At 41.4% G+C, this 27,237-nt stretch overlaps 1 protein-coding gene across 4 annotated transcripts in view; it reads left to right on the top strand.

Annotated features, from left to right (window-relative positions):
- PCED1B (PC-esterase domain containing 1B) overlaps positions 1-22,689 on the top strand; it is a 73,555-nt gene extending 50,866 nt beyond the window's left edge. Inside the window, exons 1-2 of one of the 4 annotated variants that reach the window (XR_008552238.1) lie at positions 13,300-13,401; positions 22,499-22,689. The gene's annotated coding sequence lies outside the window, so the exon portion shown is untranslated. Of the gene's footprint in view, positions 1-2,774; positions 6,111-7,138; positions 7,622-13,299; positions 13,402-22,498 lie in introns of those variants that run through there. The other 3 variants (XR_008552234.1, XR_008552236.1, XR_008552233.1) reach the window with 3 other exon arrangements.
- The last annotated feature ends 4,548 nt before the right edge of the window (positions 22,690-27,237 follow it).

Genomic DNA, 27,237 nt, shown 5'->3' with positions numbered 1-27,237 from the left:
CTTGATGTTGATTTTGCTCTTTTCCTTCCGGGCTTGTCTGGTTGTTTCTGACCCTTTTCTGTGGGTCCCCACTGGAAGATGCTTTAGACTTATGGCAGGCTTTGGGGCCTTTCTCTGGGCCAATCCCATTTGGATGGAGTTTTACCCACGAGGGGACGGGTAACTTTGGGTGCTTGATTTAGAAACTAGACTCTTTGCCTTACCTGTATTGTTTCCTAGTTTTATTAAAGTTCCTTCCCATTAAAGTCTCATGTGTTTTGGGTTGATGCGGCGGATGGTAGAACCCATTTAGAACAGGCAGGTTTGCGGGGTTTTGGGCTGCCCCTCTCCCTGTCCTATAACAGAAGCATTTAAACAAAAGTAGACAGGTGAGATTTTTCCCATCTTAGAAATAGCTGCAACTGATTTCCCCTCACGTAAATGCCAACACACTCTAAACAATCAAGCAGATAACTCAAAGGCCAAAGGAATCATTTGGCCATCATACAAAGATACAAATAGATGACATCACCCCTCATCCAAGAGCAGAGACCACCTGTGACCTGGTTCCGTCCTGGTTTGGTGCTGGGAATGTAACAGGGCGGTCCCCAGGAAAGGGGGAGGTTCCCTTCCCATTAAAGTCTCATGTTTTGTGTTGATGCGGCGGATGGCAGAACCCATTTAGAATAGGCAGGTTTGCGGGGTTTGGGCTGCCCCTCTCCCTGTCCTATAACAGGAACTTTGTACACAGTTGCCTGATAAGCAGCAGCTGAACTGAACAGGTATCGAGGTCAGAGTCACAACTATGAAAAGCATGCAAGATGATAAAAGAAAGGGAATGTTACAGGGCAGGGAGAGGGGCACCCCAGGGCCCCCAAACCTGCCTGCTCTAAATACGCTCTGCCATCCTCCACATCAAGACAGAACATACAGACTTTTAATGGAAAGGAACTTTAATACAATTAGTGTGCAATACAGAAAAGACAAAGAATATAGTTTTCAAATAAACACCCAAAGTTACCCAACCCCTGTGGGTAAATGCCCAGCCAAACAGGATTGGCCCCAAACCTTCCCTTTTCCTGGGGACCACCCTCTTACAGGAAGACCTACAACAAATGAAAATTTCATTTGACACCATTCCCTCCCCCCCACCAATTGTTATTTCTATTCCAGCCTCATTACCTAAAACTCTTCTGAGGAAAGCTGAGTGAGGAATTCAACCCTGCATAGGCTCCTGTAGGGTAAAGAAAATGTCAGGCTTTTCTGCCCTCCCGCCATCAGGATAGATGATGGATTCTTGAGGACCTGAATGCATGCCTGATGGCGGGCTCCTGGAATAGGGTGTGGGCATAGGTAGATGGAATTCACCTGGGCTAAGACTGTGCTTTTAAGGGCAGCGTCACAGGGATGCCAGCAGAAGCTGAAGAGAAGCCAAAAGAGAAGCCGAGAGAGAAGCAAGAGAAGCAGAAGCTGAGACAAGGCCGGAGAGCCCAGATAGAATGAAGACTTACTGGGGGCTGGGAGGCCTGCCAGCCTCCTGGCCCCCCAGCACCCTTACCTGCTGTGTATAGGGTAAATCCCAATAAAAATACCTGCAAAACCACTGAGGACTCTGACTCCTCCTTTACCCGGTCTGCTGGATCAGAAAACCTGCACTGTGTCCTTCCTGCCCCTTCAGCTCCTAATTTAACACTTCATGAATTTGAAAAAATTAGAAAAGGAAATCCTGAACGTCAACATTCTTTTTTCTGAAGTGCAGTTTTATTACTAATTATCTATAGCAACTTGAATTACCCTAATTAGGATCATTTGATTTTTTTTTTTAAATGCTGGGCAATAGGGGCATCAATTAGTAGTATTTGTAGATGAACACATGCTTTTAACCTGCTAACACTCATTTGCTTCATCTAAAATCATTCAATCACTGATTAAACTTGGATTATATACCAAATGAATGTAAGGATTCTGTTGCCCTTATAAAACTAGCATTGGAGTGGCTGGTGGAACAGAAAATAAAATGTAAACCAATAAATAGAAATCACTTCAGTTAGTGATCAGTGTACAAATAGAATAAAAGGAAGCAAAGGAAGAGGAAGACTGGAGCTGTGTGGGTATTTTCATGAGGGTGGCGAGGAAGTCCTGGGGGTACATTTAAGCTGAAATGTGAATGATGGGGAAAAAAACAAATTGAGACTGAAGAAAACAAACAGATCCACAGTAATTAGCAAATGATTAGGAGCAAGGTGGGGGGGACATGGAGGGGGCGGGGACATGGATGGACAGGGGAAGGAAGGGGGTTAAGGGGGAGGGAGGTCCAGGAAAACATTACAGTCAGAGAGGGGAAAGTTGTGTGTGGTGCAGGGGAGGAAAAAGTTGTCATTAACCTTCTTAGGTCCCTGGCTGAGCCTGAAAATTAAACTGACAGACTAGGAGTTGAAATACAGAAGCCTTTATTTAGTGTAAGTTTCATGTGATGCGGGGATCTTCATAAGGAAGTGAGGACCTGAAAAAACAGACCTGTGAGGTTTGATGTAAAGAAGGTTCTGGAGGAATGGGAGGGAGTAAGCCATGCAGAGCCAGAGCCTGAAACTGGAGGCAATTCAGCAAACCCTGCTCCTTAGGATTCTTCTGAGTGTCCCTGTAGGGTAAAGAAAATGTCAGGCTTTTCTGCCCTTCCGCCATCAGGATAGATGATGGATCCTTGTCCTGAATGCATGCCTGATGGCGGTCACCTGGAGTAGGGTGTGGGCATAGGTAGATGGGATTCAGCTGAGCTAAGACTGTGCTTTTTTAAGGGCGGCGTCACGGTGGGACGCCAGCAGCAGCAGTAGAAGCTGAAGCCGAAGCCGAAGCCGAAGCGAAGCCGAAGCCGAAGCCGAAGCCGAAGCCGAAGCCGAAGCCGAAGCCGAAGCTGAAGCCGAAGCCGAAGCCGAAGCCGAAAGAGAAGCCGAGAAGCAGCAGAACGAACGCTAGAGAGCCTAGATAGAGTAAAGACTTGCTGGGGGCTGGGAGGCCTGCCAGCCTCCTAGCCCCCCAGCCAGCACTCCTGCCTGCCATATGCCTGGTGAACCCCAAATAAAAAACCTGCAAAACTACTGAGGAATCTGACTCCTCCTTTACCTGGTCTGCATGGGATCAGAAAACCTGCACTGTGGCCAGTTCCTGCCCTTTACAGTCCCCTATCTTCAGTGATAAGATGATTCCTTCCCTCAGGGAGAAAGGGGCGCATCTGTTACATGAGTGGTTTTTGACCCGCTTCAAGGTGGGAGGGTAGTGGGGAGGAGGTCAGAGTGACCTTGCTGCTTCTGCTGCATTTTTCAAACTACTTGCACTGAAAAATATCCATTGTGCCAGAGTGGCATCTTTGGAGTTCGCATTTCCAGAACCCGCCACTGCTCCCCATATGTCTAAGTATGGATTGAATAGGACACACAGTGAAAGGAAAAGGATGGACAGATGGTCTTGCAGAGGCAGGACAGAAGACAGGCTGTCAGGGGAGTGCAGAAACTTCAGGAAGCAGCCCCCATGAGGTTCTACAGCATCACTGGGGTGGGGACCAAGCGTGAGAGCCACCTTAAATGTTGTAGCTTCTGGCCTCACTAGCTTCCCCATAGTCCAGGCTTTAAGTTTGAACCTGAATTAAGTGTTGTCAGAGGAGAGCAAGGAGACCCTGCCCTAGACTGGGAGGGAGAAAAGCAGCTCTTCCCTCCAACCTCTGGGCTCCTGCGCTATCAGGTCAGGCAGGCTCAGGGAGGCTCAGCTGGCCTGGCACCAGCACCTTTGATGTTCTCCTATTAAAGGAAAACAATCTCATCAGATGTGAATATCAGACAAAGCCACTCTGTGAAAGTGATAAATTTAAAATAAAAGCAAGACCACTTTATAATCCCATCTGAATGTAGACAGAATGTGAACTTTGTCTAAACCCTGGATACTGATAAGATACTGACATCCTTGCTCTCAGCTGACATGGGATGGTGCTTTACCAATGAAACCTGTCGCTCTCTAGTCTGCCCTTTCTTTATATAACATTTATTAAGCTGTTGATCAGGAAACTACCTGGCTTCCCGACAGCACCCAATGCAGGGTAAAGTTCTGTTCCTGAACCCTCCCTAAAATCAGCAAGTACAAACCTAGATTCTGTGTCTGTTCTAATAACCTCATACTAAGACTCCCCCTGGCTCCACAGGGGGTGTGTTCTCTTTGCTGGGAGTAATGAACTCAAGGTGTCTAGGGATGTTCCTGGTAGTCTTAGCTACCAGGAAGGCAGTTATAGATGAGAATGCATTCTGCTGACGAGTGGAGAGAAGCAAGGTCGGGTGGGAGGTCAGGTTAGTTATGCAATTGACAGTGTAGTGGGCTCAACCTTGCTGAGGATATCGGAGGGAATGACTATCCACTTTATCTGAAAATAAGGGGATGGAAAAAGACGTTTGAGGCAAATGTGAACCCAAATAAAAGAGGATTAGCAATTTAATCTCAGATTGAAAAACAAACAAAAATGGAACAAAGATTGACCCAGATAGAAGTTACTATACGGGAAGGTTGATATTGCTGCGTGCATCCCTAATGTGGGCACAGGGTAGGGCCTGTGTTTTACAGATGAGAAAACTGATAGCAGACAAATTGCTTCCCACAAATTGCATATGGGCTCCTGGGTGTCTTGTTTGAAACATTCACAATAGCTTCTAGGCCCCACCCGCTCCCACCATAACCACATTATGTCACTAGAAGAATGAAACTGAGAATTTAATAAAGAAAACAATTTACTCTTTACCCTTGAATTTAATTTTATCATCCATTAAAACAGCAAATAGGAGCATCTTTGATAATCAGTGCTCGGTCTTGTTTTCCCAGACATACAAACTGTCTCTCATTACTCTCTAAAGCGCAGAATGGTGTAGTGGCGCGGGCCTTGCTGCTCATGCTGTTTGACAAGGTCCAGGCATGGGGGAAATTCCTGAAAAGTCAGGAGGCTCCATAGCTGGCTCCTGCTGGATCCTTTTCCTTTTGTTTATGGCAATTCTTGTAATTGTGGCAATTTTTTATGCTTGAACCTAAATACAGGTGACGTGATCAGAAGTAGTTTTTACAACTGATTGTTCCAGGTATGTTAGTACTGCAAAACAAGGCAGTATGAAAAACACGTTTGAATAACATGTCCCAGAACTCCAGAATTTCTCTCTGCTTGGGGCTAATAACTCAAATCCTAATATTTCCTAATCTTCTGGGCATAAGCACTAAATTACACTCCGGAAACTATGAAAAAACAAAGCCTAACTGACTCTCTCTGGCCCCTAACAAATGACCATATGCCACTCTCTTTTATACAGAAAATTTATGAATATAATGAACTTTTCCACTCCTGGTCTCGGTTTTCACCCGACCCTTTCGTTTGCAGAGTTCTTTGATAAAAAGAAGGATTGTTAAAGGGTGACTTTTGAACAAGAGGTTTCTTTTTGATCATATAACTATGTATTATTCTTAGGATGACTAGATTATTTGGAGACCCCATTTCTTCATTCCCTAATTGTTAGATCAAATAAACTTCCCTTGCCGAGTATGTAACCTACAAAAACGGCATTGACATTACTCTAACCTTAGACTCTTTAACATTTAGTTAATCTTTCACTATGATATAGAGGTGTTACTTTTAATCAAATGAGTTCATATGCCTGCTTTAACATTAATGTCTTTTACAGCTGTTTGGCTGTAAAAGATAAATGATTAAAATAGGAAGGCTTTGTGTAGCAACTGTACTTTTCTCAAAAAAATAATGAGCGTCATAATCTCAGTAAGAGGTCAAAAAGACCCCAAGCTGTTCTTGAGAATAATACGATGATTGTTATCTTTCTGCTTAACTGCGCACGCTGATGTACTCCCATGGCCTGCTTGTAATGTATAAATAAAGACCCGCTGAGACCCTCAGCAGGATGATAACTTGCACCTTAATCGAGTGTCTGTGTCTCCTCATTCTTCACCTCCACTGACACCACCTTGTCCTTTGGGGACCCTGCCCCGATCAGAGCTGGACTCCAGCAGTGTAGGGTCTGCTGAGAAAGATCCAGAACTTCATTCAGAACCTAGCTCTGTTGCATTTCTGGAGGGAGCCCTTCACCAGAGGCATGGTCTACACCCTCAGATTATTGGGGTTCAGGTGATGAAGTTCAGTGCGTGGGATTCTTGGGGCCCTCTGAGAAAGATTTCAGCAGACTTTCCCATTCATCAGCACATGGTTTATTGAGAAATGAGAACAAGGAAAGAGATGCTTGCGCAGACATAGGAAGGCCATCTTAAAAGGCAAGAGCTGCATTTTGCCAGGGCAAATGGTGTTCTTTTCTAATGTTCTGTGATGGCACTGTTGTAGAAATTATCACCTTGGGGCCAGATTGCGTGGGTCTTCTAAAATTGCTAATCCTCTCTGCCTCCACCTCTGCCTGATAATCTTTTCTGACCCACCTCACATTCCTGGAAACTTCCATAGCTGGTTTAGTCTAAGATTCATTCTCTTAGACTCCAATCTCTGGTATTTGTCCATGTGAGATCTTCCATCCTAAATTTTGTTTCTGTGAAGAAGTCTGTAGTGTAAATAATTGTCAGGCTTTTCTGCCCTCCCGCCATCAGCACTGATGATGGATCCCTGAGGTCCTGAATGCATGCCTGATGGCAGGCACCTGGAGTAGGGTGTGGGCATATGTAGGTGGGTATGTTACAGAGCAACCTCGATATAAAACGGGTTGCCTGACTGTGGGTCCTCACCCGCGTGCTTAAAAGGGACTTATTAATAGTCAACTGCAGGCACACACAAAAGGTTAATAAGTTTGTTTACAAAAGAAAGGGAAATGAATAACTCAGGGAGAAAAAAAGGGACATAAACTCATGATTGTGTCCCACCCATTCTGCTGACCTGGAATCCCAATGGCATGCTGAGAGCTGGCGAAGAGCCAAGAGCCATGAGGCTAAGAGAGGACCCAAGGCCCACATGTCTGGTTTTATACCAAACCTGGCTGCTTAACCCCACCCTCAGGTCCCAGCAACCCTCCCTTTGGTGATGATGGGATTTGTCATTTCCAGTGTCTTGATGGCTTTGATCTGGAGTGGGGGTGGAGTCCACAAAGCCTGTATGGAATTAGCTCAGGACATCCTTTCCCCCTAACAGGTACACCTGGTCTGAGACTGGGCTTTTAAGGGTGGCATCATGGGAACGGAAAAACCAGAACGAGAACCAGCAGAGAAGCAGAAACCACGAGAGAACATCAGAGAGCCCAGGAAGAGTGAAGATTCAGCAGGGGGTGGGAGGCCTGTCAGCCCCACCCCATCAACCTCCCCATACCCCTGCTTGCTGTGTACCTGGTAAAATCCCAATAAAAGCCTGGAAAATCCACCGAGGCCTCCAGGACTCCTCCTTCACCCGTCTGCACAGGATCATAAAGAACCTGCTCTTGCCTCTCTGCCACTACAAGGTCCATAGGAAAGGAACGGCTAAGAAAATCTGACTTCTGGTCTTGGGTGTGTCCTGACTGATGATCTGAATTAGCATAAAGGATCAACAGCTTTTTGTCCTGGTTCCCAAGGCAGTTCCATCTACTCCCTTTATCAATTCAATCCTCCCAAACTTGCCTGCTGGTTTTTTTTTTTCCACTTTTATCCCCATTTTATTTAAATTATGATTATTTATTTATTATATATTTTACTTCATTGTTTATTTTTGTACAACATTTGCTTTCTCCTCTCAGGTGTAGTCCCGTAAAATTTTTTTTAAACATTTATTTATTTATGCATACAAGAGCTAGGGTACAGGCCAGAGGTGTGGGGGGTGAGAGGATTCACCAGAGACAGAGTGGGGAACAGGCAGATGTACTGAAATCTACTGCTGAGGGGAGCAGCGGGCGAGACAGGAGAGGTCTGCTCGCCATGTAGATTGCTCCCTGGCCGGCCCGAGATTGAACTCGTGCTGCAGAGGCTGCGAATTGCTTCATAGTGTGGTGCTTAACCGGTTGTGCCACCACGGAGGCCCCAAGTCCCATAATTTTTTTTTAAAATTGAGCAATGATACCAGACACCAGTCTCTGAGGGAGTTCTCACCTCCTTTCCCTGCATGTGTGGCACCATCTCTCCCTCCCTCTGTAGGGTACAGGCATGTATATGACAGGATCCATTTTGAGAAATGAGTTTGGAGTGTTGTAGGGTAAGGAAAAATGTCAGGCTTTTCTGCCCTCCCGCCATCAGGATAGATGATGGATCCTTGCGGTCCTGAATGCATGCCTGATGGCGGGCACCTGGAGTAGGGTGTGGGCATAGGTAGATGGGATTCACCTGGGCTAAGACTGGGCTTTAAAGGGCGGCATCACAGGGATGCCAGCAGAAGCTGAAAGAGAAGCCGAGAGAGAAACAAGAGAAGCAGAAGCCAAGAGAATGCCGGAGAGCCCAGATAGAATGAAGACTTGCTGGGGGCTGGGAGGCTGGCAGGCCTCCCAGCCCCCCCAGCATCCCTGCCTGCTGTGTACCTGGTAATCCCAATAAAAACCTGCAAAACCACTGAGGACTCTGACTCCTCCTTTACCCGGTCTGCTGGATCAGAAAACCTGCACCGTGTCCATTCCTGCCCATACAAGTGCGGGGTCCTTGGGTTCACCCTGAGAAAGGTTTCACCAGAGCTCCCCTTTCAGTGGCAGTTTCCCAGGTGAGTTTCTCCACAAGACCAAGACTTTAATTATATTTAAAGGGCAGGCTTATTAGGGAAAGGGATGGAAGAGTAAAAGACACTTGCATAGACACAAGCGGGCAGGAAGAGCTGCCCCAAGGGACAGGTTTTCTGAGAGAGGCCTGCATGGTTGCAGGCAGGCGGCCTTGAGGAGAGTGGCCTCTGCTGAGGGAGGTCAGTGAAGAGAAACTCCGGCATGGTGCAGGTCATGGGCAGGAGGCTGCTGCGCTGCAGGGGAAAAGAGTTGGTGATAGGAAGCACCTGCATAGTCACAGGTGGGCAGAAAGACTGCTGCCCCGTTGTGGTGGCAGCATTAGGTTTTATCATCTTCAGGGAGGGGCTCATCTTTGTGGGTGGATGGTCTGTACCCCTGACACTCCCTATAGCAGTCTGATAGTTTCTGGGTGTTGTGCCTCCTGATCTGGGTGTTGATGCCTCAGGGTCTTGGTTTCTATAACTGTGTTCATGGATTACACTAATCCCTTCTACTCCTATCTCCTTGCGTGAGTTAGTTTTCTTGATCTTGTATCTCCTTTCCAGTTTTTCTGTTCTTATCCTCCATCATCATGAAGTCATTTGTGCTAAAGTCAGTGAGTGTAATTCACAAGCTTAGAGAGAACAGCCCATGACACACTTATTCCATAACAGGTAGTGACCACCATGGTGAATGTGGTCTCCCTTTGACCCAAATGTCATCACACAAATGTCATCATGCAGCGGTCTCCTCGCCCATATGCACTGTCAGGTCCCACAGGGAGGGAGTGTGGCAGATTTGCCTCTGTCTTCTCTACATTGACTGACTGACTTTATATCTGAAATGCACTAAAGAAACATTTCAAAAACAGATGACTTTGTTTGATGGGAATTTTACTAGCTGGAAAGGTGATGCAGAGGAACTTCTCAGCAGGATTTGAATTTTGAATGGTAGGGAGAAAGCAGCATGATTGAGAGAGAGGTACATTTCACTAGGAGACACTCTCATCTTTTATTTTACATTTAAATGAAACATTTGGGTCTGCATAAGAGTGGATCACACATTAAGGGCAATTTCTTCAGCATGATTTGGGTTGCTGATTAAGGAATTGAGGCCCCCTGGAGTATTTTGTTTGTGCTACTGATTGGTGAAGGGCTGTTTCCCTGTGCTGGGTGAGCTCATTTTCCCTTGGAGAAGGGAAGAGAGTGCCTTTCAGGCACAGCCTAAGTGAACTCTCTCTTCAAAAAGCCCCACCCCCTGAGCTGAAGTCCTTGAGCTATGCAGGAAGCAAAGAAACTGCCAGCTGCGCTGTGTAGTGAAGAATTAACCTCTGCCAAAAGAGGTCTGAACTTTGTTCTTGACTTCTAAGGGGTGTTCTCTAGAGTCATTCTCCTGGGGACAGTGGATAAAGGGGTGATTTAGGGTGGGAGCTGGTCACTCCAGAAAGATCAACAATCTGACATAAGACAGGTTTTGAGCAGTCCAGGAAAAATGACTTGCAGATGGAGATCAACCATACGGGCAACCAAATAGTCTCTCCTGTGAAATGGAGCTTGGCCAAGCTTCCTGGCTGACCATACTCTGTGCAAAATGTCCCACAATGTCACACATTCCCAGGGAGAAAACAACAGAAACTGTATTTCAAATCCTCCTGGACTCTGCCCCATGTGTCTCTTCCTGTGGCTGATCTTAGTCTGTATCCTTTTCCTGTAACAAAGCCGCAAATGAATATACCAGCTTTCAGTGAGTTCTGTTAGTCTCTAGAGAATCCCAAGCCAGATGGTGGTTTTGGGACTCCCGTGACCTTGCAGTTGGTGTCAGAAGGGAGAACAGTCCTGGGGACTACACCTTCTCATTTTGCAATTGGCCTTAAACTCCTCACATATACCTTTCCAGTAAAACAAGACCCTGGTTTTAGGAATAAGGAACTTGTTTGCCCTTAGGGGAGGATTAAGACTGGAGATTGGAAGTACCCCAGTTGAGAGTGTGGGTGATGGGAGCTAAGGAGGCAATGTTCTCTACCTCCATCTGCAAATATGACAGAATCTGTCATTGGTAGGTTTGCCAGCTGACTAGAAATACTAAGGGAATATGCTTTATGGGTTTTAAGTCAACTATGCATTAAAAGAATGCAGAGTAGAGGAAAGAGTAGTGAAGACAGCAGAGGGCACGAGGCCTCCTCTCTAGCAACCCCAGTAAATCAGTACAACCTCACCTTCCAGGCTTCAGTTTCCCCCTGTGATCATTTCAAAAGGTTATCAGAGGAACAAATGAAGTAATGCTTGTGAAAATGTTTAGAAAACTGTGACATGGTATTTACAGAAATGTACAAAATGAATATTTTCTCCTACTCCTAATCCTTTCATAGATGAAACTCAGAAGGCAGAAGTGACAAATATTGCAAATTAGTAGAACTGGGACTCCATGCCTCCTAACTTCCATGCTGGTGAATTTTTTAATAAAACTTGATCATATAAATGTATTCCCATGTCCAATGGGCAGACTTTTGATAACCTCAACTGTTTAGAGTAAGCAGATAAGTGTCTCCAAATATAATAGCTATCAGAAACACCACTTTCCAACACATCCCTCTAACCATACACACTGACAATTAGTCTAGAGTGAGCCTACTGATTCAACAGTTTATTATTTATCAGATTAGAAACTACCAAATAGGTGAGGTAGAGTAGCTAGAGGCTAGTAAACAGAAATGATACTTGAGAAAGTAACAGCAGTGGCCATGACTTCAGTTAGCGGCAAAACAATCCAACAGAATTTATTAGCATTGCTGCAAAGGATAGGAGGTAATCTCTGTAATGATGTGTCTGTATCATTAAAAGAGATTTAAATGATGTTTACTTTGCCTTAAAATAAAAAAAAAAGAAGAGATGTAATTACAGAAAAGATAGAAACATGGTTATCATTTTGTGTAGATGACATAATTGTGTAGGGGAAAAAAATCATTTCTCTTTTTCCCCTTCTAAGTTCTTTTGATTGGTCTAATAATTAAATTGACAAAAGATAGATTAACAGGAGAAAAAACATTTAATTTTGTGTGCATGGAGGCTCCAGAAATACGGAATCTGAGAAATGAACAAAGCAAGTGGTATATGTAGACAAAGAAGCAATGAATTTATGAAGAACTAACAAGGCAAAACAAAATACAGCCTTTAAGGTTTCTTTACTAATTATCAAAAAAATAAGAAGACTTTCTTTACATGGCTTTTTTTTTTTTTTTAAAGATCTATTTATTAACGCATACAAGAACTGGGGTACAGGCCAGAGATGCCAGGAGTGAGAAATGTCACCAGAGACAGAGCGGGGAGCAGAACAGGCAGAATGACTGAAATACACTGCTGAGGGGAGCAGCGGGTGAGACAGGAGAGGTCTGCTGCACCATGTGGGTCACCTCCCTGGCCCAGGATAGAACTCATGCAGCAGTTGCTGCCTAACCCCATGCGCCACCAGGGATGCCCCTCTGTACATGGATTTGTGGACCCTGCATTTCCCCTCTGGCAATAGGCAATAGGATGTCTTTCTACCTGCAGGAGCAGAGGGCTCCTTTCACACAGAATTTATTTCCTGCTCTCAGGATGGAAAGAAGGGTTGGCCTGTTCTTCTTAAATAAGCAGCTTGTCAAATGACTATAATTGAGTTATGCCACTTGGGCATATTTAGTATGCCACTATAATTTAGTATGCCACTTGGGCGTATTTTGCGGCAACCTGATTATAATCGCGACAAGCTACCACTGCCCAGGCCTTACCCTAGCACTACTGAGCCTCATAGCCCTGCTCCAGCTTTTCCCCACAGTTCTCATTACCTTCTAGTATAACATATTCTAGTACTATCAGTGTTAATATTAATTTTGTTTTTTCTCCTTCCTTTCAAAGTAAATTCCATAAGGGCAGGAAATATTGTCTGTTTTGTTTTCTGACGTATGCCTAGCACACTACATATTAGATGCTCAAAATTTACTATGTAAATGAATGATATTAATTAGATTAATGAGGAATGGCTGGAGACCTAATTTCTAGGCATACAAAAGGAATCACAAGGAAGTGAATTTGCCAATTTACTATATACAAAATTAAACATTATCATCTGGAACAGAATACAAAGGTAAGCTACTACATTATATACATTTTTTTAAAATCCAGATCTCTCCCAAAGTAAGGTCATTTTAAATATAGAGTAAATGAATGCTCATAATAAAAATTCAAGGTTTGAGTCACTTTTTCCAATTCTGGAAAAAAGTTTTGAAGATAATATGCACTTTTGTTGAAGGTTGATTGCATGGATATATATTTTTCCATGTACTGATATAAATTAGGATGTAGTTATAAATTTTTACAACTCTTAATTTTCAATCCATGTTACTTTTCAAAATTTCTGTTAGCTACTTGATCCATTTTTTTTATTTTAAGCAAGTGAAACCTAAAAAATTAGGATGGACATTTTGAGCCATTACTGAAATTTAGAATAAGTGTTTTTATAGAGGAAGTGTTTTTAAATGCACACGGAATGACCTTGATATTAAATTCAATGCCTGTGCTATAAATAATTTTCTAAGGACCTTAGTACAAAGCTCTTTGGTAATTAAGGCCAATTTTTGACATTGTTTTATAATCAGAAAAGGTCTGGATTGAATATCAGAAAAGCTCTGGATTGAAGCTAAGAACAGAGAAAGAAGTCGCTGGCGGAATGTCTGTGCTGGTGACCATGGCCCGGCTCCTCAGAGCAGGTGGGTTGGTTGCCGGCTTGACCTCAGCTGTACTGGAGAAAACCAAGACTTGGGAGCTCAGCAAGTTCCTCACTAAGTAGTTAAAACTATTATTTTGATTAAAATAAAAGCTCCTGAGGGTAAATATGTATTTCAACTACATATTGTTAATGTTTATATTAAAAATATATGAAGTTTTATGGAAGAAGTGGCAAAAACTTTTTAAACCTTGCAAAAATATTCTTTCTAAAAACATGAATATTTATTTATTAATTTAAGATTTATTTAGTTATGCATACAAGATCTGGGATTCAGGCCAGAGATGCAGGGGGTGATAGGATTCACCAGAGACAGAGTGGGGAACAGAACAGGCAGATTGACTGAAATACACTGCTGAGGGGAGCAGCGGGCGAGTCAGGAGAGTTCTGCTGCGCCATGTGGGTTGCTCCCTGGCTGGCTGGGGATTGAACTAGTGCAGAAGCTGTGGATTGCTTCACAGTGCTGTGCTTAACCACTTGCGCCACCAGGGAGGCCCTAAAAACATGAATATTTAAATATTTTTTTAAAATATTCATTTTCTAGGGCATTTTATTGAGAAATACAATGCAAATACAGGAAAATGCATAAAACAAATATACAACTTAAGTTGTTATAACATGAAGATCCATGAAAATACCACTAGGTCAAGAAAGGCTGTCACCAGCACAGGAGGACTATGCTGGAGCATCTGTGTGCTCCTGTTAAATGACAACTGCTGGGGCCTCCTTGGTGGCACAGGGGTTAAGTCTCAGTGCTTTCAAGCTATCACCAGCCACTGCTGCATGAGCTGGATCCTAAGCCAGCGAGCTGACCCACAAGGTGCAGCAGACCTCTCCTGTCTCACGCGCTGCTCCCCTCAGCAGTGTATTTCAGTAGATTTGCTTGGTCTGCTCCCCACTCCGTCTCTCTGTCTCACCACTATACCCATTCTCGTATGCATGAATAAATAAAATAAATCTTAAAAATAAATAAATAAATTACAACTGCTTCACTTTCTTCCTTCCCAGAGGTAACTACTAACCCTCAAATAATAATCAATTCCTTGCTTTGCTTTAAAGTTTCACCACCTTAAAAATTTTACTTTTTTAATACTGATTTTAGAAAAACAATTTTTTCATAGGTATCTTTATCAGCTTGAGAAATTTTCCTTTTTTTCCTAGTTTGCTAAAAAGTTCTATCATGAATGGATGTTGAATTTTGTTAAATGCTTTGTCTATATCAATTGACATGACCACATGTGTTTTCATCTTTAAACTGTTAATAAGTGAGTGCCTTAAGGCTTATAATAAACATACTTAACTTTTGACAGTCTGTTTAGAATCATTTATTTCAGCACGCCCAGGCGAACCTAGAAATCATACTACCTTCCAGGTCCCTTTCCCTCCCATCTTTGTATGGTTAATGTCTCACATCTTATATCAAATATTGTTTAACTGAACACAGTCTATTATAACACTAATTTTGCTTTTGCTTTTTCAGTCTTGATATTCCAGGCTTCTTTCCGCTATCAGATTAGTCTGCTATCAAAAATTCTCTTAGTTTTCCTTCATTTAAGAACGTTCTTATCTCACAATTTTCTTTTAATACAGGATTCTAGGTTCTTTCTCCTTTAGAATTTTAAGCTGCTGGGCCTCCCCTGTGGCGCAGCGGTTGAGTGCTGGGTTGCAAAGCTGCCCACAGCCTCTGCAGCGCTGCTTCAATTCCCAGCAACCAGGCGAGTGTCCCACATGGCGCGCAGACCTCTCCTGCCGCCTGCTGCTCCCCTCAGCCTGTGTTTCGTCAGTCTGCCTGCTCTGCTCTCCCCTCTGGCTCTGGTGAATTCTCTCACCTTCCCATGCTTCTGACTGTACCCAGTGCTTGTATAAATAAATAAATAAATCTTATTAAAAAAAAAAGAATTTTAAACTGCTATGCCACTTCCTTTTGCCTCCATGGATCCTGATGCGATATCTACAGTTATTCAAAGTTTTGCTTTTGTGCCATTTTTCTCTAAAATTTCAACTTTTAAAATTGTCTTTAGTTTTCAGCAGTTTGTTTACAAAGCATCTGGGCATAGATTTGTTTGCATTTATCTTGTTTGGAGTTCACCAACCCCTTGAGTCTATAGATTTATGACATTTGCTAAATTTGGAAAATTTCAGCCATGAAATTTTCAATTTTTTTTTTTTCTATACCCTACTCCTTCTCCTCTCCTTCTGAAACTATGGTGTCATAAATTTTAGAGCTTTTGGTATTGTCTCTTAGGACAATGGGGCTGTTCTTCTTTCCCTCCCCCCCTCTACTTTGTTGTTTATAAAGCTAATTCCTGTTGATCTTAAATTACATTAATTCTTTTCTTCGTTATGCTCATCTCATAACTAAGTTTATCCAGTAAGGGTATTTTTACTACCTTATTTTTCAGTGGTAAAATTCCCATTTGATTCTTCTTTATGTCTTCTGTTTTTTTGGTGAGACTTACTATTCCATTAATATCAAGAGTATTTGCCCTTGTTGCTTAGAGCATTTTAAAATATCTGGTGGGCCTCCCCTGTGGCGCAGCAGTTGAGCGCTGGGTTGCGAAGCTGCCAGCAGCCTCTGCAGCGCCGGTTTGATCCCTGGCCACCAGGAGAGGGTCCCACATAGCGCGCAAACATCTCCTGCCGTCTGCTGCTCCCCTCAGCAGTGTACTTCATCTGTCTGCCTGTTCTGTTCCCCGCTCTGGCTCTGGTGAATTCTCTCATCCTCCCGTGCTTCTGACTGTGCACAGTGCTTGTATAAATAATTGAATAAATCTTTAAAAAAATAAATAAAATATCTCGTTATAATTTTGTCAGATTTTGGCAAGTAGGACATCTCCGCTTTGATGTATACTCATTATTTTTTCCCTAACTGAGTTGAGATTTTCCTAGTTCTTCATATGCTTGGTAACTTTGGAATGCATACTGGATATTTCACTGTTGTACTAAGAGTCTCTGGGTCTAATCTTATGTTTAATGTTGACATTTTTATTTTAGGAGATAATTGACCCAAATGCTATGTTGTACACCTTGTAAATTACGGTTTCACAATTAGTTCTCCTTTGAAAGCCTTTGCTGTGCTTTTCAGGTATGTTCTGTGATTAGCCCATCTAGAGACCAGTCTGGACCTCAGTAGAAATCTGTTCCTTAATTTAGTTATCAAAGTCTTTGGTATGGTGTTTATATTGGATCCATGTTTAGAGGTAAGCTTAGGAATTCATAAAGTACTTTTATGGGGTTATGTTTTAAAACTCCTCTTTTGCAATCTCCCAGGTACTTTGAAATGTCTTGAGCATACCTCTCAGTTCTTTACACCAGATGCTTGGGGCTTGGTCCTCTGTTCTTTGCACTTCCCATGACTGCTCCTGTGTTTGGGACAGGTGGGGAAGGAACAGGAAGCGAAAAGAAGGAAAAAGCAACAGGGGTTTGCTTCTTGAGACTGCAGCTCCTTCAGTTGGAGAGAAAGTTCCCTTCCCCTCAGTGCTTTAGACACTTGACCCTGTTGCTACTGCGGAATTACCATGGGGATGGGGAGCAAGCAAATGAAGGGAAAAAGAAGCCCCAAGAATCCCTCTACTCTCTTTGAGGATTAGGAATTGCCATTCTTTCAAGCAGAGCTAGGTTTCTAGAACTCTCCTTGTCTATGCCTTTCTAGATTAGGCTTGAATGAATGTTTTTTTTTTTTCCTAATCTTCCTTCTACTACTTACTTTTCAGAGTCATCAACTAGCTACACTATTCATTCTTCCCAGGTATTCTAAGTATATTTAACGGAGACACAAATGATAGATGTCCTTACTCTAGTTTTGACCTTATCCAAAACTAGAATGAAACATTTTAATTTAAAAAGCATAAGTCTAGGGGCCTCCCTGGTGGTGCAAGGGGCTAAGATGCAACATATGAAGCTGTTCACAGCCTCTGCAATATGAGTTTGATCCCCAGCCAGGGAGCAACCCACATGGCGCAGCAGACCTCTCCTCATTCGCCTGCTGCTCCCCTCAGCAGTGTACTTTGGTCGCTCTGCCTGTTCTGTTCCCCACTCTGTCTCTAGTGAATCTTCTCACCCCCCCACACCTCTGGCTTTTACCCCAGCTCTTGTATGCATAAATAACTAAAACTTTAAAAAAAATAAAAAGCATAAGTCTAGAAAATTGTCTTATTCAGAAAATAGATAAGAATATTGAAAATTCACCACCCAGATACAACTACTGTGCACATTTATTATATATAAACTTCCAGATATATTCTATGCAAATATATTAATTTTAGACATAAATATTAAATGGGTATTGAATGGGTATTGAATGGTGGTAAAAGCATGAATCCTGTCTAGTTTGAATTTCACCTCTGCCATTTATAACTGGTATCATCTTGAGCAAACTAAATTCCTTATTATAAATGATCATGAATGTCTACATTATAGGTTGTGAGCATTAAATTAGTTAATACTCATAACACACTCAAAATACTCCTTACCACATAAGTGCTATAAGTGTGCAAGCTATTGTGTGTGTTCTCCTTTTCTTAAAAATATCACCCTGTACCTCAATTCAACAAAGTGTATTGTTGCTGACATTAAAAAGGCACAGGCACAACTCTTCTGCCACCAGTGACTACACTGGTGTCTCTCTTTTCTACTTTCCCTAATAAACCTGTCCTTTTAAATTGTAGACAAACAAAAACAATTCCACAGTCCCTTTGCTCATAGTTGTAGTAATCTATGGTCATGAAAACAATTGTTTCATGGAAACAATAATCTGATGGATGATTATCAGTTCAAATTTCACCTTGGCAGAGGCCCAGTCTGGCCATCAGTAGGAGCCCAGAGGGCAATTGGGCCACCGCCAGGGCAGACCGCAGGTGCAGGAAAGTGCCCTTCTGACTCGCCATTTTAGAATAGGGACCTTTGCTTCAACCGAGACTGCTTGGAACTGGGAGAGGGCTGCCTCTACAGCCAGAGGTGAGCTGACGGCCCTCACAAGCCAGGCCCCGCATGGCAGAGTTGGATTCCAGAGGGGGATCCAGTGATTTGGAGCCCAGTGAGCAATCCAGCCACCCCACCTCCAGGGCAGTCTGTGGGACTCAAGACACACCTTTGGAATTAAACAAATAAGAAGGAGATACTCTGTAACAGCGACCATTAACATATTCTTAGTACCACTGCCCTACTGGACTTCTGGCATAACAGTATTTGACTCGATTGGACACCAGTTTCCGACATCCCAGAAAGTACACACCAGAAAGATGCCAGCTAGTACCAGTGACACAGTGTCACAACGCATAGGACAAATTAGAAAACAAGAAGCTGGGAGAAGAAAAACTACAACCAACCAAGCAGGTCCTCAGGGAAAAGACACACCACAAAAAGAAAATCACTCACCAGATTGCAACAACAGTGACTTGGGGGAACTTCTGAGCCTTCCAGAAAGAGAATTTAAAATTGCCATGATTAAAAAACTAACAGAAGTCATTAAGGAAAACAATGATAAGGGAAAAATAATCAACGATCAGAAGAATGAAATTGACTCCCTAAAGAAGGAAGTGAAAGAAATGCAGGAGATCAAAGGATTAATAGATGAGCTAAAGAACTCTGGGAAAAGCAGTGATAGCAGAATAGATGAAATAGAAGAACAAATAAGTACTCTCGAAGACACAGAAAAAAAAAGAACCAAAACAGAAAAAGAAAGAGAAGTACGAATGAAAAAGAATGAAGAAAGACTTCAGGAACTATCTGACTCCATGAGGAAAGGAAATATAAGAATTATAGGAATCCCAGAAGGAGAGGAGAGAGACATAGGAACAGAGAAAATATTCAAGGAAATAATCGAAGAGATCTTCCCAAACATGAAGGAGCTGAAAATAGACATACAAGAAGCAAGAAGAATAGTTAATTTCCATGATGAAAGGAAAAATACAGCAAGACACGTAATAGTGAAGCTCCCAAGAATCCAAGACAAGGAAAAAATAATGAAGATGGCAAGAGGGAAGAAACAGATAACATACAAAGGAAAACCAATCAGACTGACATCAGACTTCTCCAAAGAAACACTACAGGCAAGGAGAGAGTGGAGGGACATAGTCAACAGACTCCAAGACAACAAATGCCAACCAAGAATACTCTATCTTGCAAAGCTTTCCTTCCTCTATGAAGAAAGAATAAGGACCTTCCCAGATAAACAGAAACTCCAGAATATCATTATGATTAACCCCCCTCTCCAAAAAATAATACAAGAAGTCCTAAAGCCAGAACCAACAGAGGGATGAATAAGAATGAAACAGGAACAAAAAATTATTAAAAAAATAATTAAACCAGAGAAAAGACAAACAAAATGACAAATACAGGCACTAACATATCAATATTAACTCTAAATGTAAACAGACTAAACTCTTCAATAAAAAGACACAGAGTTGAAGGCTGGATTAAGAAACAAAACCCAACCTTTTGTTGCCTTCAGGAAACTCACTTAACTACAGAAGATAAAAATAGACTGAAAGTAAAAGGATGGAAAACAATGCTATAGGCAAATGGTCCAAAAAGAAGGCAGAAACAGCTATACTTATATCATATAAAACAGATTTCAAACTCAAAAAGGTAAAAAGAGACCCAGACGATCACTACATTATGATCAAGGGGACAATATTTCAAGAAGAAATAACACTCATTAACATATACTCACCAAATGAAGGAGCACCAAAATATATCAGACAACTATTATCATCTCTGAAAACAGACATCAGAGAAAACACATATGTAGTAGGAGACTTCAACACACCACTATCAACAATGGATAGATCAATGAGACAAAAAATTAGTAAGGACACTAAAGCTCCAAATAAGTATCTACAGCTCATGGGCTTAACAGACATCTATAGAATACTGAACCCAAAAAAATCATATACACATTTTTCTCAAGTGCACATGGATCATTTCCCAGGATCGATCACGTACTGGGACACAAGACAAACATCAACAGATACACCAAGATTGAAATCATACCAACCATCTTCTCTGACCATGAATGCATCAAGCTAGAAATAAACCATAAACATCATCAAAATGGCCATCCTACCAAAAGCAATCTACAGATTCAGTGCTATTCCAATAAAAATTTCAATGACATTCTTCAAAGAAATAGAACAAATACTGATGAAATTCATATGGAGCCACCGAAAACCCCGAATAGCTAAAGATCTTGTGGAAAAAAAAAAAAAGGGAATGGAGGCATCACATGCCCAGATTTCAAACTATATTACAAAGCCATAATAATCAAGACTGCATGGTATTGGAACAAGAACAGACATATGGACCAATGGAACCAAATAGAAAACCCAGAAATAAACCCACAGATTTATGGTCAACTAATCTTTGACAAAGGAGCAAAGAATATGCACTGGAGCAAAGAAAGTTTGTTCACTAAATGGTGCTGGGAAAATGGGTTGCTACATGCAAAAGATTGAAGCTTGGTTACTACCTCACATCATGCACAAAAACCAGCTCAAAATAGATTAAAGAACTAGACCTAAGACCTGAAACCATAAAATATATAGAAGGAAATAGAGGCGAAACACTACATGACATGCACCTCAAAGACATCTTTACAGACGCATCACCCAAGGCAGTGATAGTGAAGGCAAAGATCAACAGCTGGGACTATATCAAATTTCTGCACAGTAAAAGAGACAATAACCAAAACAAAGAGAAACCCCACTCACTGGGAGAAAATGTTTGCACACAACACTAATAATAAAGGACTGATCACAAAAATCTACAAAGAACTCATGAAACTCAACATAAACAAAGAAAATAATCCAGTCAAAAAATGGGCAGAAGAGCTAAAAAGAAACTTCTCCAAAGAGGAAATGCAAATGGCCAACAGGCATGTGAAAAAATGTTCAACATCACTTGTAATCAGGGAAATGCAAATTGAAACTACAATGAGATACAATATTACACCAGTGAGAATGGCACTTATTAAAAAAAAAAACTAGCAACAACAAATGCTGGTGAGGATGTGGAGAAAAAGGAACTCTCCTGCTCTGCTCGTTGGAGTGCAAACTGGTCCAACCACTATGGAAAGCTGTATGGAGATTCCTCAACCTACTAAAGATAGAGCTTCATATGATGCAGCAATTCCACTCCTAGGTATTTACACAAGGGACACAGAAACATTAACTCAAAAGGACACCTGCACCCCTATACTTATTGCAGCACTCTTAACAATAGGTAAGCTACTGAAGCAACCCAAATGCCCAAAATTAGATGACTGGATCAAGAGATGTGGTACATATACACAGTGGAATATTACTCAGCAATCAAAAAAGATAAACCCATGTAATTTGCAGCAACATGGATAGAGCTGGAAGGGATCATGCTCAGTGAAATAAGCCAGAAAGAAAAAGAAAAATACCAGATAGTCTCACTCATAGCTGGAATTTAGAAAACCCAAATAAGGGATCAGGAAAAAGACTAATTATAATAAAGAAAAAATCAAAATCAACAATCAACTATAAACCAGAGACACACTAGGGGTTGTGGGGAAGAGGGCTTAGGGTTAAAGTAAGGGGGATGGAATGTATGGGGAATATAACCAAAATGAAAATGCATACATTGTGCAAAAATGAAAAATGATGTAAGAATTTTATACAATAAAATAAATTAAAAAAACAAATTTCACCTTGGCAGGATTACAACTGGCAAAGACTCAGAAAGAAAATCAGACTACTCCTCCCAACACCAGCTGCATTCCCCTTTAGTGAATCCTATGCAAAGAGATAGGCTACTCTAAATAGCTGGGTTGGAGGAAGCTCAGAAGTGAGCACTGGACGTGCTCTGAAAGTCACATACCAGTTTGTGAATCTGTGACTGTTCTCGAGGAATCCAGAGGGGGTAGCTGTGCACTTTACTTTTCCCACTTATCTTTCAAAAGAGTCTATTTTTCTCCTCCTTTGGCCAGAGGATAATATATGAAGGCAGTTCAGGTTGAGAACATGCTATCATAATATAGGGCAACTTGGCACGTCAATAGAGTAAGGAATGGCATGGCAGGAAGTGTTCTCTGATCTCTCCCTTCTCCCCTGAAACAGGTCCGAGGCCCTTCTAAGAGTGCTTTCCCCACACCTTGAGAAAAGAAGCATCCTCATGTCCAAAGACAGGACTCCAAGAAGAATCCAAACAAACAGTCCTTACTAATTTTTCCTCAGTTTACTACCCTATTAAAATGATTTCCATGACTTTCTACTGTTCATTAAACCTAGTGTAAAATCTCTGTTGTAATATTTTCTTTGGGTCTTCATTTCCTTATGGAGTTTCCTGTGTCATGTCAAACTTACATTAGGGAAATTCATGTCTTTTTCTCCTGTTAATCTGTCTTTGTTGGTTTAATTTTCAAATCTCTCCCTAAGAGATTCAAGGGAATGTTTCCTTCCTTTAAAATATTAAAAGGAATTCTACTTGTAGTTTTTGAAACTGTTTGAGGGCAAAACTGTTTGAGGGCTTCTCTTGGTGGCACAACGGTTGAGCACTGGGTTGCAAGACTGCCCGCAGCCTCTGCAGCGCCAGTTTGATCCCCGGCCACCGGCGAGGGTCCCACCCAAAAAAAAAAAAAAAAAAAAACCTGTTTGAATTGGTATATTTTTATCTTATGAACTTTACTAGCTCCTGTGGCCAATTTGTGCCTCATTATTGTGCAGTAATTGATGTTCAGATCAATGAAGCAAAGTCAATACAAAATACTAAGAATAAGGAAAATTGTTCAATGTTACCATATATAAAATATGTATATATATATATATGCATGTGTAGATAAATAGATGGACTGATAGATATAATCCATAAATTACATTTTAAAATATTTTAAAGTTTTGCTGTTTAAGGGGTTCACTGTAATAATTAAAAGTTTTTACATATGTGATATGAACTCTTCCTTTACTCATTGTACATTTGCTGTATTGAGAATAATTATTTCTATTGTTAATATAAAAAGCAATGTTTGCTTTAAAAATTTTAATACTCTCATTTAAATTGTATGATGTGTGCTTTACTTTAATAGCAATTCACATTATCCAAATCTTAATATCTCTCATTATCTTTAAACCATGTGTATTTTGAAATGCTCTACATTGAATAAGTTCCCTTTAATATATATAGTTCACATTGACTAAATATATATAGTTCACATTGACTAAATATTATATCAGATATATGCAGATGAATATATGAAACTAAGAGTGATTCTTAAAGTTAACTTTTTCCCCTTATTCTTGTGCTTCTCCCTTAAAAGCTTTATATATCTAAATTTCCCTCAGTAATAATGCACATGGACTACCATTTATTGACCAGAACTCTGCTGTGCTTGACATACATTTTCTCATTTAATCCTTACCACAGTCCTACCAATTAGGATCTCTTTTTAATTCCTTTTGCTGAACAAGAAAACAGAAGCTCAGAAATATTTTTTTTAAGATTTATTTATTTATGCATACAAGAACTGGGGTACAGGCCAGAGGTACAGGAGGTGAGAGGTTTCACCAGAGACAGAGTGGGGAACAGAACAGACAGTCTGACTGAAACACACTGCTGAAAACTCAGAAATATTAAGTAGCATACTTCAGGCTATAACATGTCAGTGGCCTGCAAGGTTTCAAATCCAGGTCTTTTAGAAGCCAAAACCTCCAGTAAATTGCTATGTTATAGTACTTATAAATAGCCTCTGGAAAGATAGGAGAGATGATTAAATTCTCCTTGGTCAACTTCTTACTTCTATTCCTTCCAACCCCATCCTCCCCACTTGATTTATATAAAGGAGTAAAGAACAATATTCTGACCCATGAAAGGGAAATAAGAGTGGAAAGACAACTCATGTTTTCCTTTAAGTCAGCAGACATTTTCCCAACGCTCTTTATTTGTAATTTCAACAAATGATGTCACGGTAGCTTGGTTTGGTCCGTGGCAGACACGCCTCTGTCCATCTGGCATGAGCTTTTGGAGAAGCAGGCTCTGTTTCTACTCTCTGCTGTGAATCTCCTTTTGTGTGGGTTCTGGTGTCATGCAAAACGGGGTATCTTCGACACTGTCGTTTTGCAGATGTACTGTATTTTCCAGCTGCTAATCTTAGAGTGGAAATAATGATCTGGAGCTTCATTCCCCCTTCTATTAGAGCTGAACCCTGTAATTTTGCTCATCAGATTTGCAAATGAAGGTTATCTTATACTGTTTAGCTTGGTTAACCGTTATCATTGTGGGTGGTTGTGCACCTCCTGTCATGCTGATGAGAAGCTTGCCTGCCTGCCTGTGTTCCTCAAAGCCTCCTACTGAAGACTGTGTGGGAAAGGCACTGGGAGGCCATGGATGGAGTGGATAGGGGAGAGGAAGGCTGGATCCAGGGCACTCAGCTTAGAATGTCTCCACTCGCATGGTTCATGAGCAGTTAAACCTCTCTCTCTCTATCTCTCTCTCTCTCTCTGTCTCTCTCTCTCTCTGTCTCTCTCTCTGTCTTCTCTCTCTCTCCTTACATCGTTGTTCATTTTTATGCAATTTTTGATTTCTCCCCTCAGGTGTAGTCCCCATAAAACTCCCACTACCTCATCACCCATGAACCACCGCTATAGTCCCCTGTGCTCTTGCCTCCATTCTGACCCCTCCCTCTCTCTTCCCTCCTGTATGTCTCCTACTAATAACTGCCTGTTAGTTTTGTCTCTTTTTTTCTGACCCGTAGTCAGTTTCTTATATTCCTCCTATAAGTGAAGCCATCTGACACTTTTCTTTTTCCTTCCGACTTACTTCACTGAGCATAATCCCTAAACATCAACCTCTCTTAACATCAGTAGCAGGTGTGGTTCTTATCATAGTGCTCTACAGATTGCAAACATTATTACTTCATTCAATAAGCACAATCACCCGGCAAAATGGGCTTTATGTAAATACTCATTTTCAAAGCTGGGAAGCTGAATTTTATTAAGTGGGAAATATTTGATTGATATAATGTTTTCCAACAAGAAACATACACACACATACACACACAAATACATATATAATATATATATATATATTTAACTTAGTATAATTTCACTAGGTCAGAAACCACATCACTCATTGTCAAAGAAAGTGATGAAAACAGGCACTAAATGTCTCCTTCCCCTGCTTCACTGCTTCTCTAACCTCATCCGACCCTCACTACATCTGCTGTAGTCACTGGGTCTCCGTGCTATTTCTTGAACATCCCAGTCACTTTCTAGCCTCAAAACCTTCATACTTGTTGGAATTTTCCTCTCCAGAGAGCTCTCCAGAATGTTAATTCTCCCACTTCCCTCTGGTCTCTGTTCAAATATTATCTCATCAAAGAGATGGTCCTTGGACACCCTAAATATAACAGTAGCCCTCACAACTCCCGTCTCCTTTACCACAGTGTACTAAGGAGGGGTGAATGTGCCCTGGGTACAGAGCAACAATAACAAAGCTGACTCAACTCAGGCTGCTTTTTATTATCACCATACTCTAAGAATTCTAAATTACAGCCAAGATTGATGGAATATTCTTCCCAGAAAAAACAAAACAAACTTTTTGTTAGTTTAAATAAAAGTGATTACTTTTGAATCTATGTGTAAATTTTAAATTAGCATATTTTATTATTTATCCTTTGACAAACTAGGTGTTCTATACTTGGTCATGGTATTTTACTTGGAAATTGATTCAGAGAACTCTAAGCTATATAGCTGGCCCCTGACTCAAGTGGACAGGAATATACATGTTGTTTGTAAGTGAGATTTCAATAATTCAGTTATTTGAGCCTGTTTTGTGTGCAATTGGCAGTCTCAACCCCTGAACTATGACATATTCTTATATAATGATCAACTATGGGTGAAGATATATTGAAAAATTTAGTACTGAACATAAATATGTGAAAAAGACCCTTTTTGATGATGCCATTGACAAATTTGCAGATATTAGAGCTTAAAATAGAAACTACCAATTTATTCATTCCTATAACAGACCAGCATTTCTTTTTTTAAAAAAATACAATCATATATTTATAAAATCTTAATCCATTAAAAATTTTTATCTTTTGGACCTCTCCTGGTGGCGCAGCGGTTGAGCACTGGGCTGTGAGGCTGCCTGCAGCCTCTGCAGCGCCGGTTCATTCCCTGGTCACCGGCGACGGTCCCACAAAAAAAAAAAAATATGTTTTATTTTTTTTATATTTTGCTGACATGACTATAAACATGAAATTCAACATAATCAAAATTTCACTGTCTTCTTTTCTGGCCATAATTAGCATGTGTTGTGTATTACTTACCTGTGGCTGGGTAACAATATTACCACAAGCTTAGGGACCTAAAGGAACACAGGTTTATTTTCTCATAGTATCTATGGGTCAGGAATGAAGGCAGGACTGGGCTAAAGACTCTCTGTTTCAAGGTCTCACAAGATCCCAATCGAGATGTCCCTGGAGTTTACTTTGGGGAAGGAAGGATCCAAGCTCAAGTGACTGTGGGAAGGATCATGCTCCTCATCCAGCTAAGAGCCTCAGTCTCTTGTGGATGCTGTACAGATATGATAGCCCTCTGCTCTCTGCCAGGGGGCTTCCCAACAAGGCCCTTGCTTCCCGCAAATCAGAAAGAGACACTCAAAGCAATATCAGTTATAATCTTCTATCACATCATAGTATTCCATCACCTGCACCATATTCTGTTGGTAAGTAGCAGGGCACAGACCTCACCCACACTCAAGGGGAAGGGCTTATACAAGGCATGAACAGCAGAAGGTGGGAAACATGGGACTCCCTTAGAGTCGGGGACATAGTTCATCTTGTCCTTATTGAATATGA

This window comes from Talpa occidentalis, unplaced genomic scaffold (assembly GCF_014898055.3).
Source record: "Talpa occidentalis isolate TD23 unplaced genomic scaffold, MPIMG_talOcc4v2.1 talOcc4.16, whole genome shotgun sequence".
Classification (NCBI taxonomy): Eukaryota; Metazoa; Chordata; class Mammalia; order Eulipotyphla; family Talpidae; genus Talpa; species Talpa occidentalis.
Note: the sequence above shows the minus strand (reverse complement) of the source record. Positions and strands in the feature narration are given on the sequence as shown.